Below are 15,353 nucleotides of genomic sequence, written 5' to 3'. Positions count from 1 at the left end.
GAATCAACCTAGTGAACCTTCTCTGAACTGCCTCCAATGCAAGTATGCCCTTCCTTAAATAAGGTCACCAGAACTGTACGCAGTACTCCAGATGTGGTCTCACCAGCACCCTGTAGAGTTGTCGCATGACTTCCCTGCTTTGAAACTCCATCCTCCTAGAAATAAAGGCCAATATTCCGTTTGCCTTCCGGATTACCTGCTGCACTTGAATGTTGACTTTTTATGTTTCATGTACGAGGACACCCAGATCCCTCTGTACCGCAGCGTTTTGTAGTATTTCTCCATTCAAATAATATTTTGCTGTTTTATTTTTCCTCCCAAAGTGGATGACTTCACATTTTCCCACATTATATTCCATCTACCAATTTTTTGTCCATCTGCTTAACCTGTCAATATCTCTTGACAGACACTTTGTATCCTTATCGCAATTTGCTTTTCCACCAATCTTTGTATCATCAACAAATTTGGCCACAAGACACTCTGTTCCTTCATCCAAGCCATTAATATATATTGTAAATAGTTGAGGCCCCAGCACTGATCGCTGCGGCACCCCACCGATAAAAGGAAATTCCTATCAATTCCTGCTGCTCCTATTGGTCCGGATATCTCCTTAATCACCAGGGCGGGGTTAATGGTGAAACTGACGGTCCTGAGGTGCAGTTGGAAAATAAACATTAATTGAACCCGTCAGTTGCAACAATTAATAAAACGAAATTAATAAAAGTTACGGAAAAAAATATTTTCTGGAGTTCACCAATGTGGGGGGGGGCTTCTATGCTGTGTGTTTATGCCGGTTTAAATGGCACGAAGGGCTGGGCTTTCAGTTTATTTTATTATCCTTGGTCCAAACGCGCTCTCCCTGCTTCCAATGTCTTTATTTTTGGCCTGATATTAAGATCATCAATGGCGGTCGCATCACCCAGCATGCAGCGCGGTTCAGATTGTGCCCTATCTGAATCAGTGGAGCCCAGTGCGCAGGCGCAGTAGTGACTCATTATCGGTCAGTGTGTCCTGAGCATGCGCGGCCAGTCGAGGCTGCGGGAGGAGCGCGTTCGGTGCAGGTCAGAGGATCGGAGCAAGAGGCTCAATAAACCCCGGGGCCCGGGTCCGGGCTCAGGCCCAGGCTCAGGCTTTACAAACCCCGAGTGCGGCCCCAGACCCGAATATAAAACAGTGAACATTATCCCCCCCTCACTACCCGCCGGGAAATGAAGGGGAAATGGGGATCGGTCAGGGAGCGTCTGTAAATGAAGGAGAAATGGTGATCGGTCAGGGAGCGTCTGTAAATGAAGGAGAAATGGTGATCGGTCAGGGAGCGTCTGTAAATGAAGGAGAAATGGTGATCGGTCAGGGAGCGTCTGTAAATGAAGGAGAAATGGTGATCTCCATATCTTCAGTCATCCAGGGAGCTCTAGCTTTGGATGCCGTTCCTTTCCTCCTCGTGGGAATCTGTCTACTCTGTACCCAAACCAACTCCTCCTTGAAGGCCTCCCACTGTTCAATTACTGTTCTACCTGCCAATTTTTGATTCCAATCCACACGGACAAGATCCCTTTTTAACTCACTGGAATTGGTCCTCCTCCAGTTAAGAATTTTCACATTTGACTGTCCCCTGTCCTTTTCCATAACTGTTCTAAACCGAATGAGATTATGATCACTGCTGCCCCAATGAAATATGCTCCACCTGCCCCACTTCATTCTCCACACCGAGCCCACTGCTGCACTCACACTCACTCTCTCACACTCACTCTCTCACACTCACTTCCTCACACTCTCTCACACTCACTCTCACACTCACTCTCACATTCCTCCCTCACCCTTTCACTCACGGTTTAGGGCCACTGAAAGATGATGCGATGGGTTTGGATTTCAGCACAGGGAGGAGGGAGAGTGTGTGGGACGGGGATTTACAGCTTTGAGTAATGAGAGAGGAAATAATGTTCCATAGAAAGTAGAGTTATCTGATCTGAATTTCTATCCTGTACTTACATTGATAACTTTTATAAACTCCTTTTACAGGGGAGGATTTGCAGATGGAAACTCAAACCAAAGATCACTTCAGGATCTGACAGAGTCACTCGATTCATCAGGACCTGAATATCATCGATCTTTGAATGTGGAAGGAGAAATGTTTGTCTGTTCTGTCTGTGCGAGAAGATTTCAAACATCAGTGTGAGTGGGAAAGCACCGAGACACACACACCCGAGTGAGAGTGTTCCAGTGCACTGACTGTGGAAAGAGCTTTAACCAGTTACACAGCCAGAAAAAACCGTTCACAGCGGGGAGAAAGCGTACACGTGTTCTGTGTGTGGACGAGGCTTCAACTGATCGTCCAACCTGGAGAGACACAAGGTCACCCGGACCACGGAGAAACCGTGGAAATGTGGGGACTGTGGGAAGGGATTCAATTGCCCTTCAGATCTGGAAACTCATCGACGCAGTCACACTGGGGAGAGGCCGTTCACCTGCTCCGTGTGTGGGAAGGGATTCGCTCAGTCATCCACCCTGCTGAGACACCAGCGAGTTCACATATGACTGCAGGGGTTGAATTCTGCTGTTAATCCCATCCAGGACTGAACCATGTTCATTCTGACAGTTGGGGTTTGTTTCTGCTGATGTTAATAACCCCTATAACTGGGCTGGAGTTTAATATTCTGATATCTGTTCAATAAATCGGCTTTGTTTTAAACCCTTGTTGTAGATTTTGGTCTTTCCCACCTGAGTGTTTAGCATCACCTGACTGGAGCTCAGAAAGGACAATCTGGGGGGAGGATCGTCCGGTGGGAACAGAACTTCAGCCTGGACACAGTCCTTCAGGGCCACACTGAGAGGGGCAAACGGCACTTTGGTCTTTCTCATCTCTCTTCACTGACAGAAAAGTCACCGTGCGGCGTCCAGTCTAAAAATGACTGTGGTAATTATTCTATGTAGATTTAACCTGTTTGTGTGACTGTCCTGAGTCTACCATTTAAGGCAGGCGTTAACTCATTTAAAATAAACCCATTTAAAATAAATGGGTTAAAGTCTGCATCAAAATAGCAGAGGGAGGAGTTCACAGGAGCCTGTTAACTGCTGGTACAATTATACAACAGTCATTCGATCTCCAGATAAAGAAGGACCTGCAGTGTGTTTCCAGAATTCCCGGTTTTATTGATGTGTGCGTGTTAGACACCAGGATCACTAAAAATACACGATCCGGACCATCCACAGGGTGGGAGCGATCCCGACAGTTACTCTGGGATCACTCCCACTGCGGAACTCCACCACTGACCCTGCTGAAGGTTGCAGGCTCAGGGAGTGGGGCCTCCAGGAGTGGACTGTAAGATAGCTGACAAAGATATGCTGAGGTACCAGAGGATTCCTTACTAAGGAACCGTCTGGGGTTTTACCTCTCAGTGTGGGTCCAGCAGTGAATGATTCCTGACTCCCCGAACTGTCTTACATTTAACCCAGATCGGATCAGGATGAATTCAGTTTACAGGAGAATTGGGTCAAATATCACCCACAATCGAGGGAGACAAAAGCAGCCATTAGAGAAGCTCAGAGATCTTTGGGAAAGAAGATGGTGCCCAATTCTGAGAATAATAGCAAATGTCTTTCCAGCTACGTCAGGAGTCAGAAGACCATTAAAGATGCTTTAGGGCCACTGAAAGACAGTTCAGGACAGATTCCCGGGCTATGGCAGAGCTGTTGAATGACTATTTCTCATCAGTCTGCACTCCTGTGGATGATGCTCAGATTCCAGCTGTGGGATGTGCTGTCAACAATAACATCATAAATATTAAAATAGAATGGGATGTCACTTTGGATAAAATATGAACTCTCAAAATGCATTGTGCTCCAGGTCCAGATGATATCCACCCCCGGGTGTTTAAAGAGATGGGACGGGTGCTCTGTGACCCCTTGCCTGTATCTTCAACAGCTCAATAGAGTCAGGGATTGTCCCCTGAGATTGGAAGGGAGCTCATGTAGTTCCCATTTTCATTAAAGGGGACAAATCAGAGCCGGGGAATGACAGGCCCATCAGTGTGACCTCGATCAGAGGGAAGATGCTTGAAGGGATCCTAAGAGATGCTGTTTATGATCACGGGGAAAGAGAGGGACCCATTAGAGATACTCAACACGGCTTCTGGGAAAGAAAATGGTGTCTTACAAACTTGCTTGAGTTTTTTGAAGAAGTTGCTGGGTTAGTGGATGAGGGTAATCCGGTTCACATTGTCTATCTCAGGGATGTCAAACTCATTTCCTATGGTGAACCTGACCCGATATCCTGGCACTTGGCCTGGGCCACATTCAGCAAAAGTTATTAAACTAGAAATAGATGAAGATGAACTATATTGGTATTTACTTACATTTAGATTTTATTTACAGCTACTGCTGCTCCCGATACCTGGCACCTCTGAGCTTGAACTATTGCACCAACATTTAGAGTAAATGACTGGGCTGAGGCCTGTCTTGGATAAAAACATGAGGACCACTTGTCATTACAGAACTGTGTGCCCCAAACACTAACCGTGGAAGTGAATTCCACAGACTGCCTACTCCCTATGTAAAGAAGTTTCTCTTGATCACTGCTCTAAAACAGAGAGTGGGGTTAATTGTAGCGACTCACACTGTATAAGGTGGAAAGTGGGGCTCCACAAGGATTGGTTCTGGGACCACTGTTCACAATTCACATCAACGAATTGGACTCGGGAATCGGAAGTACAATTTCAAAATTTACAGATGACACCAGATTGGCGGGGTGGGGTGGAGTTTGGATAATATTGATGAAGATTGCGACCAAATACAAAATACATCAATAAACTTGCAAATTGGGTGTATAATTGGCCAATGAATTTTAATGCAGATGACAGTGAAGTGGAGCATTTTGGTAGCAAGAATTTGGAAATTGTGCCCTGTATCCCCAAGTCCAAGTCATTAATGTATATCAAGGAAAGCAGTGGTCCCAGCACCGACCCCTGGGGAACACCACTGTACACCTCCCTCCATTCCGAAAAACAACCGTTCACCACTACACTCTGTTCCTGTTATTTAGCCAATTCTGTATCCATGCTGCAACTGCCCCTTTTATACCACGGGCTTCAATCTTGATGACAAACCCATTATGCGGCACTTTATCTGACGCCTTTTCGAAGTCCATACACACCACATTAACTGCATTGCCCTCATCTACTCTCTGTTACCTCATCAAAAAACTGTATCAATTTAATTAAACACGATTTGCCTTTAGCAAATCCGTGCTGGCTTTCCCTAATCCTTGTCCAATTGACTGCTAATTCTGTCCCGGATTATCGTTGCGAGAACTTTCTCCACTCCCGAGGTTAAACTGACTGGTCAGTAGTTGCTGGATTTTTTCTTTCACCCTTTCTTGAACAGGGGTGTAACATTTGCAATTCTCCAGTCCTCTGACATCACCCCCATATCTAAGGATGTTTGGAGGTTTTTTGCCAGTACCTCTGCAATTTCCACCGTTACTTCCCTCAGCAACCGAGGATGCATCCCATCCGGACCAGATGACGGATCGACTTTAAGTACAGCTAGCCTTTCCAGTACCTCCTCTTTATAAATTTTTAGCCAATCCAGTATCTCAACAACATCTTCCTTTACAGACACTCTGGCAGCGTCTTCTTCCTTGGGAAAGACAGATGCAATGTTTTTATTTAGTACCTCCGCCATGCCCACTGCCTCCCACTGCTACTAATTCGTTATAATCTGGGCCAGTGGTGCAATGGATAACGCATTAGGTTCGATTCCTACCTGGCTTGGATTTTTTAATGCAAAATTTTATGGCCTTCAATACCTTGCAAGCTGTCCTACTTGGTGGTGCTGCCTGGCTCCATACCTGGTAAGTGCCTTCTCAGTGCAGCAAGCAGTGCGTCAGTGTCATTATCTGAAGGGCTTGAATTCAATCTTCAGAGAAGGCATCAAGGATTACGAAGCTTTTTTTCCATCTCTCACCTCATCTTTCCATCTTTGCTGCACAGCAAAATCAAGAACTTTTGCTTACTGCAGCACATCAAAAGATTAGCTGCCCCTTGATCTCTCTGTACCCAAACACACAGTGAAGTTTAGGAAGTCCATGGGCGATGGACTCACTGACAACACTCTTGTTTCTGTATAATTGCACCAAGACAAACGGTGAGTGGAGAATATAATCAACGATCTCGCTACTTCTCACAGGCCAAGTGAGCACTCCACCAGTTGAGCTAATTCCTCGTTTGCTGTTTGTAAATCGCCCCTCACAGTTCCTGCCTCACACTCGCCTTCAAGCTGCTCCGAGACCAGCAGAGAAATCTTGCCTTGGGTTGCCGCTCCCTGAATATATTAAATACTTTGCTCCAATCGGCGGTATCGAGCATCAGCAAGTGAGGAACAGCAGAACGGGAAGCCACAGTAATCATGAATGATGCTGAGAAGAGCCCGAGCCTTCGGAAGGAAGACGAGGTCACCGGAAAGCAACAGCCGCCCGAGCTCGAGGAGCAGCGAGAGCCCTGACTGACTGATCGAAGACCATTTTGCCTGAAATTGAGGGCGATTTGAAGTGTTGCTGCTCAAAGGCACTTCCTGCTGGTGAGCAGAGGGAAATGCTCGAGTGAAACAGCCGTGCTCGGGCAGACACAGAAAGCTTTTCGGTTTTGGAAAGGGGAAGAGGTGTCCTGTGCCTGAGTGGCAACATGTTAATCTGTGAGCTGCCTGTGAAGTTCAGAGAGTGACCTTGAGGTAATTGCTGCTTATTCCAAAATCACACTCACTCCTTCGAGCCGGAATTGAACCAGCGACCTAAGGATGACTTTATTTTGTTTTATTCACTACAGTCCTCCGCTCTACCAGCTGAGCTATCGAAGGGAAGTGATAAACAGTGCTGTCTTTGGTGATTGTTCACCGTGCGCCTGTTGACACGTTCAGACTCGTGGAGTCCGGTGCTGATCGAAGACTTCTTTTGCCTGAAAGCGAGAGCTGAGTGTTTTGAAGTCTTGCTGCTCAAAAGCGCTCCCTGCTGGTGAGCAGAGGCAGAGCAGCCTTGTTTGGGCAGACACAGAAAGTTTTCAGCTTTGAGAAAGGAAAAGAGACGTCCTGTGCCTTCATGGCAACATGTTAATCTGTGAGGTGCCTGTAAAGTTAAGAGAGCGACCTTGAACTAATTGCTGCTTATTGAAAAATCACGCGTTCTCCTTCGAGCAGGAATTGAACAAATGACGGAAGGATGACTTTGTCTTATTTTCCACGACAGTCTTGTCGCTCGACCAGCTGAGGTATCGAAGGGAAGTGGCAAAAATGTTTCACTTTGGTGATTGTTCACCATGCACCTTTGACAGACCCGGACTCGTGGATTTCCTCCAATATTCCCTGCTGTCTGTCCTGAATTAATCCATTTTAACCCTACACTGTGTTATTTCCTCGAATAATCCCTGCTGTCTGTCCTGAATTAATCCATTTTATCCCTGCACTGTGTTATTTCCTCCAATAATCCCTGCTGTCTGTCCTGAATTATCCATTTTATCCCTACACTGTGTTATTTCCTCCAATAATCCCTGCTGTCTGTCCTGAATTATCCATTTTATCCCTACACTGTGTTATTTCCTCCAATAATCCCTGCTGTCTGTCCTGAATTAATCCATTTTATCCTTACACTGTGTTATTTCCTCCAATAATCCCTGCTGTCTGTCCTGAATTAATCCATTTTATCCTTACACTGTGTTATTTCCTCCAATAATCCCTGCTGTCTGTCCTGAATTAATCCATTTTATCCCGACACTGTGTTATTTCCTCCAATAATCCCTGCTGTCTGTCCTGAATTAATCCATTTTATCCTTACACTGTGTTATTTCCTCCAATAATCCCTGCTGTCTGTCATGAATTAATCCATTTTATCCCGACACTGTGTTATTTCCTCCAATAATCCCTGCTGTCTGTCCTGAATTATCCATTTTATCCCTGCACTGTGTTATTTCCTCCAATATTCCCTGCTGTCTGTCCTGAATTAATCCATTTTATCCCTACACTGTGTTATTTCCTACAAGAATCCCTGCTGTCTGTCATGAATTAATCCATTTTATCCTTACACTGTGTTATTTCCTCCAATAATCCCTGCTGTCTGTCCTGAATTAATCCATTTTATCCTTACACTGTGTTATTTCCTACAAGAATCCCTGCTGTCTGTCATGAATTAATCCATTTTATCACGACACTGTGTTATTTCCTACAATAATCCCTGCTGTCTGTCATGAATTAATCCATTTTATCCTTACACTGTGTTATTTCCTCCAATAATCCCTGCTATCTGTCCTGAATTAATCCATTTTATCCTTACACTGTGTTATTTCCTACAAGAATCCCTGCTGTCTGTCATGAATTAATCCATTTTATCACGACACTGTGTTATTTCCTACAATATTCCCTGCTGTCTGTCCTGAATTAATCCATTTTATCCCGACACTGTGTTATTTCCTCCAATAATCCCTGCTGTCTGTCATGAATTAATCCATTTTGTCACTACACTGTGTTATTTCCTTCAATAATCCCTGCTGTCTGTCCCGAATTAATCCATTTTATCCCGACACGATGTTATTTCCTCCAAAAATCCATGCTGTCTGTCCTGAATTAATCCATTTTATCCTGACACTGTGTTATTTCCTCCAATAATCCCTGCTGTCTGTCCTGAATTAATCCATTTTATCCCGACACTGTGAAATTTCCTCCAATAATCCCTGCTGTCTGTCCTGAATTAATCCATTTTATCCCTACACTGTGTTATTTCCTCCAATAATCCCTGCTGTCTGTCCTGAATTAATCCATTTTATCCCGACACTGTGAAATTTCCTCCAATAATCCCTGCTGTCTGTCCTGAATTAATCCATTTTATCCCTACACTGTGTTATTTCCTCCATTAATCCCTGCTGTCTGTCCTGAATTAATCCATTTTATCCATACACTGTGTTATTTCCTCCAATAATCCCTGCTGTCTGTCCTGAATTCATCCATTTTATCCCTAAACTGTGTTATTTCCTCCAATAATCCCTGCTGTCTGTCCTGAATTCATCCATTTTATCCCTACACTGTGTTATTTCATCCAAAAATCCCTGCTGTCTGTCCTGAATTCATCCATTTTATCCATACACTGTGTTATTTCCTCCAATAATCCCTGCTGTCTGTCATGAATTAATCCATTTTATCCCTGCACTGTGTTATTTCCACCAATAATCCCTGCTGTCTGTCCTGAATTCATCCATTTTATCCCTGCACTGTGTCATTTCCTCCAATAATCCCTGCTGTCTGTCCTGAATTATCCATTTTTCCCGTCACTGTGTTATTTCCTCCAATAATCCCTGCTGTCTGTCCTGAATTATCCATTTTTCCCGTCACTGTGTTATTTCCTCCAATAATCCCTGCTGTCTGTCCTGAATTATCCATTTTATCCCTACACTGTGTTATTTCCTCCAATATTCCCTGCTGTCTGTCCTGAATTAATCCATTTTATCCCTACACTGTGTTATTTCCTCCAATATTCCCTGCTGTCTGTCCTGAATTAATCCATTTTATCCCTACACTGTGTTATTTCCTCCAATATTCCCTGCTGTCTGTCCTGAATTAATCCATTTTATCCCTACACTGTGTTATTTCCTCCAATAATCCCTGCTATCTGTCCTGAATTAATCCATTTTATCCCTGCACTGTGTTATTTCCTCCAATAATCCCTGCTATCTGTCCTGAATTAATCCATTTTATCACTACACTGTGTTATTTTCTCCAATAATCCCTGCTATCTGTCCTGAATTAATCCATTTTATCCCTGCACTGTGTTATTTCCTCCAATAATCCCTGCTATCTGTCCTGAATTAATCCATTTTATCCCCACACTGTGTTATTTCCTCCAATATTCCCTGCTGTCTGTCCTGAATTAATCCACTTTATCCCTACACTGTGTTATTTCCTACAAGAATCCCTGCTGTCTGTCATGAATTAATCCATTTTATCCCTACACTGTGTTATTTCCTTCAATAATCCCTGCTGTCTGTCATGAATTAATCCATTTTATCACGACACTGTGTTATTTCCTTCAATAATCCCTGCTGTCTGTCCTGAATAAATCCATTTTATCCCTACACGATGTTATTTCCTGCAAAAATCCATGCTGTCTGTCCTGAATTAATCCATTTTATCCTGACATTGTGTTATTTCCTCCAATAATCCCTGCTGTCTGTCCTGAATTAATCCATTTTATCCCGACACTGTGAAATTTCCTCCAATAATCCCTGCTGTCTGTCCTGAATTAATCCATTTTATCCCGACACTGTGAAATTTCCTCCAATAATCCCTGCTGTCTGTCCTGAATTAATCCATTTTATCCCGACACTGTGTTATTTCCTCCAATATTCCCTGCTGTCTGTCCTGAATTAATCCATTTTATCCCGACACTGTGTTATTTCCGCCAATATTCCCTGCTGTCTGTCCTGAATTAATCCATTTTATCCCTACACTGTGTTATTTCCTCCAATAATCCCAGCTGTCTGTCCTGAATTAATCCATTTTATCCCGACACTGTGTTATTTCCTCCAATATTCCCTGCTGTCTGTCCTGAATTAATCCATTTTATCCCGACACTGTGTTATTTCCTCCAATAATCCCTGCTGTCTGTCCTGAATTAATCCATTTTATCCTTGCACTGTGTTATTTCCTCCAATAATCCCTGCTGTCTGTCCTGAATTAATCCATTTTATCCCTACACTGTGTTATTTCCTCCAATAATCCCTGCTATCTGTCCTGAATTAATCCATTTTATCCCTGCACTGTGTTATTTCCTCCAATAATCCCTGCTGTCTGTCCTGAATTAATCCATTTTATCCCGACACTGTGTTATTTCCTCCAATAATCCCTGCTGTCTGTCCTGAATTAATCCATTTTATCCCGACACTGTGTTATTCCCTCCAATAATCCCTGCTGTCTGTCCTGAATTAATCCATTTTATCCCTACACTGTGTTATTTCCTCCAATAATCCCTGCTGTCTGTCCTGAATTAATCCATTTTATCCCTACACTGTGTTATTTCCTCCAATAATCCCTGCTGTCTGTCCTGAATTAATCCATTTTATCCCTACACTGTGTTATTTCCTCCAATATTCCCTGCTGTCTGTCCTGAATTAATCCATTTTATCCCTACACTGTGTTATTTCCTCCAATATTCCCTGCTGTCTGTCCTGAATTAATCCATTTTATCCCTACACTGTGTTATTCCCTCCAATATTCCCTGCTGTCTGTCCTGAATTAATCCATTTTATCCCTACACTGTGTTATTCCCTCCAATATTCCCTGCTGTCTGTCCTGAATTAATCCATTTTATCCCGACACTGAGTTATTTCCTCCAATAATCCCTGCTGTCTGTCCTGAATTAATCCATTTTATCCCGACACTGTGTTATTTCCTCCAATAATCCCTGCTGTCTGTCCTGAATTAATCCATTTTATCCCTACACTGTGTTATTTCCTCCAATAATCCCTGCTGTCTGTCCTGAATTAATCCATTTTATCCCTACACTGTGTTATTTCCTCCAATAATCCCTGCTGACTGTCCTGAATTAATCCATTTTATCCCTACACTGTGTTATTCCCTCCAATAATCCCTGCTGTCTGTCCTGAATTAATCCATTTTATCCCTACACTGTGTTATTCCCTCCAATATTCCCTGCTGTCTGTCCTGAATTAATCCATTTTATCCCTACACTGTGTTATTTCCTCCAATATTCCCTGCTGTCTGTCCTGAATTAATCCATTTTATCCCTACACTGTGTTATTTCCTCCAATAATCCCTGCTGTCTGTCCTGAATTAATCCATTTTATCCCTACACTGTGTTATTTCCTCCAATATTCCCTGCTGTCTGTCCTGAATTAATCCATTTTATCCCTACACTGTGTTATTTCCTCCAATAATCCCTGCTGTCTGTCCTGAATTAATCCATTTTATCCCTACACTGTGTTATTTCCTCCAATAATCCCTGCTGTCTGTCCTGAATTAATCCATTTTATCCCTACACTGTGTTATTTCCTCCAATAATCCCTGCTGTCTGTCCTGAATTAATCCATTTTATCCCTACACTGTGTTATTTCCTCCAATAATCCCTGCTGTCTGTCCTGAATTAATCCATTTTATCCCTACACTGTGTTATTTCCTCCAATAATCCCTGCTGTCTGTCCTGAATTAATCCATTTTATCCCGACACTGTGTTATTCCCTCCAATATTCCCTGCTGTCTGTCCTGAATTAATCCATTTTATCCCTACACTGTGTTATTCCCTCCAATATTCCCTGCTGTCTGTCCTGAATTAATCCATTTTATCCCTACACTGTGTTATTCCCTCCAATATTCTCTGCTGTCTGTCCTGAATTAATCCATTTTATCCCTACACTGTGTTATTTCCTCCAATATTCCCTGCTGTCTGTCCTGAATTAACCCATTTTATCCCGACACTGTGTTATTTCCTCCAATAATCCCTGCTGTCTGTCCTGAATTAATCCATTTTATCCCTACACTGTGTTATTTCCTCCAATAATCCCTGCTGTCTGTCCTGAATTAATCCATTTTATCCCTACACTGTGTTATTTCCTCCAATAATCCCTGCTGTCTGTCCTGAATTAATCCATTTTATCCCGACACTGTGTTATTTCCTCCAATATTCCCTGCTGTCTGTCCTGAATTAATCCATTTTATCCCTACACTGTGTTATTCCCTCCAATAATCCCTGCTGTCTGTCCTGAATTAATCCATTTTATCCCTACACTGTGTTATTTCCTCCAATATTCCCTGCTGTCTGTCCTGAATTAATCCATTTTATCCCTACACTGTGTTATTTCCTCCAATATTCCCTGCTGTCTGTCCTGAATTAATCCATTTTATCCCTACACTGTGTTATTTCCCCCAATAATCCCTGCTGTCTGTCCTGAAATAATCCATTTTATCCCTACACTGTGTTATTTCCTCCAATATTCCCTGCTGTCTGTCCTGAATTAATCCATTTTATCCCTACACTGTGTTATTCCCTCCAATATTCCCTGCTGTCTGTCCTGAATTAATCCATTTTATCCCTACACTGTGTTATTTCCTCCAATATTCCCTGCTGTCTGTCCTGAATTAATCCATTTTATCCCTACACTGTGTTATTTCCTCCAATAATCCCTGCTGTCTGTCCTGAATTAATCCATTTTATCCCTACACTGTGTTATTCCCTCCAATATTCCCTGCTGTCTGTCCTGAATTAATCCATTTTATCCCTACACTGTGTTATTCCCTCCAATAATCCCTGCTGTCTGTCCTGAATTAATCCATTTTATCCCTACACTGTGTTATTCCCTCCAATATTCCCTGCTGTCTGTCCTGAATTAATCCATTTTATCCCTACACTGTGTTATTTCCTCCAATATTCCCTGCTGTCTGTCCTGAATTAATCCATTTTATCCCTACACTGTGTTATTTCCTCCAATATTCCCTGCTGTCTGTCCTGAATTAATCCATTTTATCCCTACACTGTGTTATTCCCTCCAATAATCCCTGCTGTCTGTCCTGAATTCATCCATTTTATCCCTACACTGTGTTATTCCCTCCAATATTCCCTGCTGTCTGTCCTGAATTAATCCATTTTATCCCTACACTGTGTTATTCCCTCCAATATTCCCTGCTGTCTGTCCTGAATTAATCCATTTTATCCCTACACTGTGTTATTTCCTCCAATATTCCCTGCTGTCTGTCCTGAATTAATCCATTTTATCCCTACACTGTGTTATTCCCTCCAATATTCCCTGCTGTCTGTCCTGAATTAATCCATTTTATCCCTACACTGTGTTATTCCCTCCAATAATCCCTGCTGTCTGTCCTGAATTAATCCATTTTATCCCTACACTGTGTTATTTCCTCCAATAATCCCTGCTGTCTGTCCTGAATTAATCCATTTTATCCCTACACTGTGTTATTCCCTCCAATAATCCCTGCTGTCTGTCCTGAATTAATCCATTTTATCCCTACACTGTGTTATTTCCTCCAATATTCCCTCCTGTCTGTCCTGAATTAATCCATTTTATCCCTACACTGTGTTATTCCCTCCAATATTCCCTGCTGTCTGTCCTGAATTAATCCATTTTATCCCTACACTGTGTTATTCCCTCCAATAATCCCTGCTGTCTGTCCTGAATTAATCCATTTTATCCCTACACTGTGTTATTTCCTCCAATATTCCCTCCTGTCTGTCCTGAATTAATCCATTTTATCCCTACACTGTGTTATTCCCTCCAATATTCCCTGCTGTCTGTCCTGAATTAATCCATTTTATCCCCACACTGTGTTATTCCCTCCAATATTCCCTGCTGTCTGTCCTGAATTAATCCATTTTATCCCTACACTGTGTTATTCCCTCCAATATTCCCTGCTGTCTGTCCTGAATTAATCCATTTTATCCCTACACTGTGTTATTCCCTCCAATAATCCCTGCTGTCTGTCCTGAATTAATCCATTTTATCCCTACACTGTGTTATTCCCTCCAATATTCCCTCCTTTTTGTCCTTTATTAAAGTCCAGTTTTTTCCCTCGAGTTTGACATCAATCAGGTTTAAAATTGATGCAGAGTTTCAGCCAATGAGGGAGATCCGGGCTCAGCCCCGCCCACTCGGTGCCGCAAGTCCCGCCCCTCACCCACTCCCATTGGTTGGAGGACCAACCGCCCGCTCGGTCCTCCAGCCCCTCTCCGCTCTTCCTATTGGTCCGGAGCTCCCGTCAATCACCCGGGCAGTGTGAGCTGAGCATGCGCGGCGGGCGGGGAGTGAGGCCGAGATCGTGTCGGCAACAGGTGAGAGATGGGCGGGGGGAGCGGGTTAATAAACCCCGGGGGAGGGGGCGGGGGCTTCACAAACCCCGAGTGCGGCCCCGGGCCCGAATATCAAACAGTGAACATTCTCCTCTCTCTCTCTCCACTCCGGGGGCTCCGGTTTAGATCAGACCCGAAACTCAACACACGGCCCGCGGCCTCCGAGCATGCGCAGTGTCAGCGTCAAACCTCGTGACTCATCGAATCAGGGAGCGTCTGTAAATGAAGGAGAAATGGCGATCGGTCAGGGAGCGTCTGTAAATGAAGGAGAAATGGTGATCGGTCAGGGAGCGTCTGTAAATGAAGGAGAAATGGTGATCGGTCAGGGAGCGTCTGTAAATGCAGGAGAAATGGTGATCGGTCAGGGAGCGTCTGTAAATGAAGGAGAAATGGTGATCGGTCAGGGAGCGTCTGTAAATGAAGGAGAAATGGTGTTCGGTCAGGGAGCGTCTGTAAATGAAGGAGAAATGGTGATCGGTCAGGGAGCGTCTGTAAATGAAGGAGA

The 15,353-nt window shown here is 43.5% G+C and overlaps 1 protein-coding gene and 1 non-coding gene across 2 annotated transcripts in view; both read right to left on the bottom strand.

Annotated features, from left to right (window-relative positions):
* Positions 1–15,353, bottom strand: part of LOC137310548 (zinc finger protein 271-like) — a 342,914-nt gene that overhangs the window by 179,036 nt on the left and 148,525 nt on the right. The window lies entirely within an intron of this gene.
* On the bottom strand, positions 6,756–6,849 carry trnay-gua (transfer RNA tyrosine (anticodon GUA)). Its single transcript has 2 exons — positions 6,813–6,849; positions 6,756–6,791 (listed from the first exon to the last, which is right to left on the bottom strand). It is a non-coding gene; the product is annotated as a tRNA-Tyr (tRNA).

Source organism: Heptranchias perlo, unplaced genomic scaffold, assembly GCF_035084215.1.
Source record: "Heptranchias perlo isolate sHepPer1 unplaced genomic scaffold, sHepPer1.hap1 HAP1_SCAFFOLD_263, whole genome shotgun sequence".
NCBI classification, from domain to species: Eukaryota; Metazoa; Chordata; class Chondrichthyes; order Hexanchiformes; family Hexanchidae; genus Heptranchias; species Heptranchias perlo.
Note: the sequence above shows the minus strand (reverse complement) of the source record. Positions and strands in the feature narration are given on the sequence as shown.